This window comes from Amblyomma maculatum, chromosome 4, assembly GCF_055883805.1.
Source record: "Amblyomma maculatum isolate TAMU_Amacu chromosome 4, ASM5588380v1, whole genome shotgun sequence".
NCBI lineage: Eukaryota > Metazoa > Arthropoda > Arachnida > Ixodida > Ixodidae > Amblyomma > Amblyomma maculatum.
This window is the reverse complement of record NC_139347.1, coordinates 100816381-100823754: the sequence shown is the minus strand read 5'-3', so window position 1 is coordinate 100823754 and position 7374 is coordinate 100816381.

Sequence of the window (7374 nt, the reverse complement as noted above, 5' to 3'; positions counted from 1 at the left end):
TTACCTGCCAGCCTGCCAGAGGCATGCTCGTGTTCTTCGTGCTTTTCAACGGACGCCAAGTTCCCTAGTAGTGGAGCTCCCAATGGTTTCGGATTTGTCGATTCAGCTTATTGTAACAGGTGAGTCTTGGCAGGTAGTTTTAGTGACGCCAGGTTTCCAGCGTAACTGCAGGTTCTAACGCTTTCGCATTACATTGATTCAAATTCCTGTGGCAGGGTGCCACGTTCCACTCCGCAGAGAAGCCGTGGTCTGTCGGTACCAATAGTGAGCATGCCTCTGTAGTTGACAGGTGACATGACCACCTCCATGCCTGCAATCTATGAAATCGGTCAAAAATCACCTGTCAGAGGCACAGTTGTGCTTTTCGTGCCGTGGACTCCGCATACCACAGCAGCGGTGCCGCCTTTGATGCTAATGGGCATGTGCTTTCGTATTAAAATAATTTACCGCCCCTCTCAAAGTAGCTTGCGCAATCTTGTAAGGAGGTTAGCTGAGTTATAAAGCACGGAGAATAAAAACAAAATTGTACAGAACGCGCGCTCACCTTGTCAAGTTCTGTTTATGTTGTGCGTGTTTTAGAGCGCAGCTCTTTGGCGCCCGTTCCTGGGTTTCGCGTTGTCGTCTCCGTTGGCGCTGTCCCTCGTAACCAGCTCCATTTTCACTCCCACCTTCCTTCCTCCATGGGGCGACTCAGGGGTCCACAGAAACAAGTGCGACAGATATTGCGCCTTTCCATTCCTGTGAACCAATTATGAAAGGCACGCTTCAGAGCTGAAGTGGATGACGTGACCAGTACACACTGCAAATATAATTCAAGAATAATGCGAGCGCCCACACCGAATTGCAGGGTAACATGTGCAGTAGCCGAGAATTCACACGCTCACAGAGAAAAGCATCGTCATCGTTGGCGTCGCCGTTGTCCCTCGTAACCAGTTATCTGTAATTGTACATACGTGTCTTGCTCGAATTATTTGCCTCAGTCTATCGTAAAGCTGAGACAGCTGATGAGCTGCGCTCAAATTTCGCATTAGAAAGTACCGTAATCGTCGCCAATTTTTTTACTCCATTTAAAAGATTAACGTCCACCAACAAGCCCAGCATGTCGCTTCTTCTGCAGCTTGGGCAACTGCGGTTGTGACAAAGTGTGACCTAAACGTGGGTGTTGCGTAGAAATCGCCAATTTTGATTATTTTGATGGGTGGATGGATGGATGAATAGAGAGAGAGAAAGAGAGAGAGAGAGAGAGAGAGAGAGAGAGAGAGAGAGAGAGAGAGAGAGACCCTTTAATGAAGAACAGAGATTTTAGCCGGCATTTAAATTTCGCTGACATGCTACTCTGTGTAGGAAGGGGAATTGGGGAGGAAAAGATGGGAAAAGAATCGTGAGGAGAATAAAAGAAATGAAGGGAGAGATAAAATGTGGCCATTAAATGTGTTCTAAGGGACACCGTGGAGTAATGGTATAAAATGAAATGATGAAATGCATAGTGGGATAAATGCGCTTATAGAGTTCGCAGCGTGAAAAATGCCGAAGGGTAACATTCAAGGTGAACTTAAAGTTTGTCTAAAAGTCCAATACCTTTTAAATACGTAAATTGCAAGTCTCTGTTGCCTCTTACTCCCCACCCCCGGCACGCAGGCCTAGGGGATGGGGGCTGGAGCCTCCGCGACTAAAGGCTAACAAAGAGATTTTGTCTCTTCGCGGCTTCGGCCCCCAGGCGGACGGCTTGTTGCTGCCGAGCGGAGTCTTCGCTCCGCAGCAGGGTTTCCCAGTTCTCTCTGTTATTGATACTTTCCTCGACTCCAGGGGAGTCGACGCATTCCCATATAATGTGGTCGAGAGTACCCCTATCCCCACATGCTTTACAAAGATCATTTTCCTGTTCCCCTGGTAGTATGTGAAAGGCCAATACTGGGTTAACGAAATTTCCAGCTTGCAGTCGCCGCCATGCGGTCGCCTCTCTATTACTTAGTATTTTATCCGGTGGTGACAGTAGTTTTCTGTTTAATCTATAATTCTCAACGATTTCACAATATGTTTGCGCGCGTTCATCCAGATTCTGGCAATCCGACTGTTATACGGTTACCCGGAAGTAGATCTCGGGCTAACTCGTGTGCTGCTTCTTTGCCGGGAACCGACGCGTGCGCTGGGGTCCATATTAGGTGGACTTTGCGGGTCAAGTCATTGCCGGGCAGGATGCAGGCGAGATTCTACCTTCACTGAAATTCCAGATAGCAGTTTTAATATCGCTGACTACAAATTTTGCTTCCGTTCTAATGCAAGCGAGCGCTATAGCAACTTCTTCGGCCGTCTCTATGTTGCGGCTGCGAATAGTGGCTGCCGACTTGGAGGCTCCTAGTCCGTTGACTACTGAGGCAACTGCCGCGTTAGGCTTCCAACTAGCCGTGTCCACGTAGGCGACCTTTTCGGGATCCAGTTTTCCGAAGCGTTTGGTTAGCGCTTCGGCTCTCTTATTCCTCCTCTCGGTATTATGATCCGGATGCGTATTCCTCGGGACCCTACATTTAGGGGGGCGTTAGTTATAGAGTACAGCCCGCGGCCAGACTCCAAGCCTGCCATCTGCAAGATGACTCTGCCAGTGGTGGTGCTGCTAAGTCTCTCTAGCTGAGACATGCGAACTGCCTCTGCGTGTTCTTCCCAGTTATTATGCACCCCAATGGAGAGGAGTTTCTCCGCAGAGGTGCACATCGGGAGTCCTAGGGCTCTCTTGATACATCTTCGGATGAGAAAGTCTAATTTCCTCTTTTCATCTGCTCTAAGATTTAGGAAGGGTGTAGCGTAGCACACTCGGCTAAAGATGTAAGCCTGTACTAGCTTTAATAGGCTTCTCTCTTTAAGGCCTCCGCCCCTAAGGCAGATTCCTCTAAAGATGCCTAGAACTTGCGATGCATAGTCGTCTAGCTTTTTTTATGACGCCGTCATTGTATCCGTTTTCCTGGATTCTGATTTGTTCTACTTTAGGAACGGTTTTACCCTCGACTTTAATTTCGAATTTTGAGTCTATGTTGCTTCTAAGGGATCTAGGATTGTAGACGAATAGTTCCGATTTTTGCGGTGAGCATGAGAGGCCCCTATCGGCGGCGTAGGCAACTCCCGTATCCACTGCCTCCTGCAAACGCTCTTCGAAGCTCGCGTCGTTCCCCTGGTTAATCCAGAGGTTTACGTCTTCCTCGTATATGCTGAAATTTACACCCTAAATTTTCTTGAGGACCGTGGGGAGTCCTCTCATAGTCACGTTGAAGAGGAAAGGCGATAGGACAAAGCCTTGCGGTGTGCCCTTGCTCCCTAGCTCCACTGCGGGGGACTCGATGTCTTGGAACTTTATGCAGACGTTTCTGTCTGACAGAAAGTCCTTTATGTAATTGTAAGCTTTCTTCCCTACACCTATGTCGATTAAGCCTTGGAGTATGGCTTCGTGCTTGCCGTTACCGAACGCCTTTGTCAAGTCTAGCCTCAAGATCACTTTGGAATCTTTTGACTTTGCGTCCAAGATATCGTGTTTTAATTTGAGCATCACGTCCTGTGGGCTCGGTCCAGGCCGGAAACCAATCATTTCATGAGGCCAAAAGTCATTTTGTTCCATGTATACTTTGTGAGCCTAGCCTGCACAACTCGCTCCATAAGTTTCCCTACACATAAAGTTAGAGAAATTCGCCTGATATTTTCAAGTTTGGGGTGCTTGCCCGGCTCTGGGATTAGTGCAACGTTCGCCTGCTTCCATTGCTGGGGTAGTTTCCCGTTGTCCCAAATTTCTTTAATGTACTCTGTAAGAGCGATGATGGAGTCGTCAATCTAAGTTCCTGAGGATCTTGTTCGTGATACGGGGCCCGGGGTAGATTTAGTTTTTAGGCTGAAAAGTTCTGCCCTCACCTCTGTCTCTGTAATGGGAGCATCGAGTATCTCGTTCGCCGCTCCCGTGTACCCCGGGAGGGCGCAGGAGGTTGTGTCTCCAATGTACATTTACTTTAATTTATCCATGAATACGGCGTCTGTGCCTTCGTACGCGTGTCTAGCTTTAGCCAACCTGATACCCGATTGAGTTTTGGACTTTGTTGGATCTAGTAGCTAGGTGGTGTAGCAGACCTCCATGCCTTGGACAGGCTCATACCCTTGTTCATTTCATCGCACCCATGGCACCAATTTTGTTCGCATAATTTAATCGCGTAATTCTCGATTTCTTTGTTTTGTCTAGCTAGCCTTCTGCGAAGGTTCCTGTTCCATTTTTGGTTTTCAAGCCTACGTTCCATACAGTGTTTCGTCTCCCACATGTGGAGCAGTTTGCTGTCGGCAATTTCTGGGGCATCGGCGCCTTCTAGCGTTTTCGTTGCCTCTCCAACGTGTCGCTTGATGACTTCCGCCCTCGATATTTGTAATTTTGCATCCGGCTTTCTTTTTGTCTCTAATTTCTCGAAAGCTAGCCTCTGCTGTCTCATGCAGGCGCGGCGAAGTCAGCGTGTAGATGAGTCAAATGTCAAAGTACTGGAAGACATCTGTAGTAGCTGCTCAGCAATAACAGGCCCCCACAAATAAATAAATAAATAAAATAAGCAAGGGTATTAGACAATGACAGAATCTCTCCAGTATACCGTTCACGCTTGCTTAAAGGTACTGTATTGAGAGAGTTGGTAATCGGAAGAGTTCGGGAGTTCGGGCTAATGGAGAATATCTCCGTTCTCTGAGATTCGCTGATAAAATAGCCTTGCTGAGTAGATTAGGTGACGAATTGCAAAGGGTAATGACAGATATATCAAAATGGTAGACCTAAAACAAATATGCAGAAGGCTAAAGCTGTAATCAACAGCTTCCGAAAGGAACAGCAGTTAACGATAGTAGAGAGGCGCTATAAGTAGTAGCAGAATACGTCAACTTAGCACAGTCAGGATTGGTAGTGGCTGCATGTCCGGATCACGAAAGAGAACTAGATAGCTCAAGGTCATACATTCCGAGCCCCATCGCCGTTCACCTCCGAACCTTCATCTGCACTAACATACAGCGAAATAATAAACTACCATCGACTTTATCGCAGAATATACGCAGATCCCCACAAAGACCTCACTCGTCAGGAAGCGAAACATGCAAGCCCGCACACTACCACACCCAACCCGACACAATAAGATTTGGCCCGCGTAATACCCCCAAAATACATTTCCGGCCTGCGGAGAGATGTCCGACATTCCCTCACATGGTTTGGAACTGCCCCGAACAACGCAAATCATACGGTTTACAGAAACTTAGCCATGAGCAGTGGGAGGCGAAGCTGGCTCACACAGAGCTCCTTTAGCGCCAGCTGATCGGTCAGGCCTGGAAGGCCGTATTCGCCAATGGTTTTCCGACCTGGGTGAACCATCCGCGTAATTACTTTATATAAATAAAGTTTATTCTCTCTCTCTCTCTCTCTAGAAGAGTACGATTTGGTTGTAGCGCATTTGGCAAGGCATACTCAGATCATGAACGGCAGGCTACCCCCTCTAGAGGAAAGTATACTTATAACATATGTATCTTACCGATATAGTCAGACGGAAACGTGGAGGCTAACAAAAAGGCAAATGCTAATTATGAACCACGCAGAGCGCTATGCAAAGAAAAATGGTAGGTGAAACTTTAATAGACTGGAAGCGCACCGATTTGGTAAGGGAAGAAATGAGAGTTAATTGATTCTATATTTAACGTGCATTGACCTCGCACAGCACACGGAGTGGCGTCCGTGTGCTGTGAGAATGTTTGGTGAGCGTATGAAATAGGAAGTTTGCAAGGGGTAAAGTGGATGTCACTGGCCCATGACTAGATTAAGTGGAGGAATATAGGAGAAACCTTCGTCCTGAAGAGGGTGTAGTCAGGCTGGTGATAATAAGTAGAAGCTTGTTTACGGTGAAAAATACTAAAGCCCCTTTCTCTGGGTTTCGCGTCCTCGTAGCAGCAGTTTTCGACCCGACCAATTGGTGGTTGCCATGGTAACTACCCAGAGGGTGGTAGCCTGAAAGGAAGAAGGCTTTTCAATTTATGAAGGCGGCTGCTGCTCCAAGGGAGCATTGTAGCAGGGTGTGCCTTTCTGAGGATATTACCTCATAGTGATGTAAAAAGACGGATAAGTACTGAAAATTAGTAGTAAAACAACAAGCGCAAAGGCAGCTCAAAGCTTTCACAATACATTAAAAAAAAATGTACCTTGTGTAGCAGGCAATAAATAAGTATACCAAAACAGTGAAAAAAATAAATAAAAATAAAAGACAGGATATTACGCGGTTGTTGCAAATTTAATGAAAAGATTTAATAAAAAGAAACTTTCAAGTGGGTCCCGCTTTCTACAGGACGGTACTGCGAGCCATGCTCTCGCCCAACGAGTGAAAATTTCAGTTTGTCTAAAGACACTGGTTTATTCAGGATAAACAAGAAGCACTTTGCAAAGACACAACATGGGACGCAACTGCGACGCAAAGCTTGCTGCTGAGACTACCGAACACGCAATGCAAAGATAAAAAAAAAAATACTGTATATTAAAAATGCTGCACCTTTTTATGAGGCAGTCCATCCAAGTTATGCTAGGATCTCACTTGCAGACGCTTACACGTGAATAACAAGTCAACATTTACCATTGCCCAATGACACGCCTGATTTTCGGCACCTGTACTAAAATTTTTTTTAGGTAGTTTTAGAAACTGCTGACATCTTGATTGTGTTTAAGTTTCTGTACACGACGCAGTCACCAGTTTACAATCGCTTTTTGCATTCATAGTCTTTGGCTATATTATTTATATGACTTAGAGTTTTTATTGCACTCAGAGTATGTAATATTTACACAAGAACAGTCAGCCGTATTTGACTTACGCAACGTGGCAACAGTTACCAAAGGCCTTACAAATGAATTTATGCAACAGTAAAGCGTGGTTAACAATATCGAATGCCTTAAAAAAAATACAGTTAACTTAAAATCCTGAATCAAGAAGAAAAAAAGAGGTCGTGGTAGAATTGCTAATGTTGAGAATTCGAAAATCTATGTTGAAGATGCTCCACAATAACACTAAATATGTTAAATTGTTTTGTAGCCTACTCTCGAAACAGTGGAGGGGTCTTGTAGGTTTTCGCCGAGTTTCGGTGGCCGATTTAATCTCTTCAACGACGCTTGCTAGCTTCTACCGCACAGGCAGTGGACTGCTGAGGAATGGAATATTGAACGAAACAACCAGGGAGTATGCTAGAGCTTCAGGTCAAGATCCTATAACCTGCGATAGTGCACCGTCTGGACCACTAGCATTGTTATCATTTCACTAGAAAGCAGTTTGAAGACACCTTTATACGTGACAGTAATCGTAGACATACTCTCATAAGTCACTTCTAGTGTTTCAGCCAAGTCAT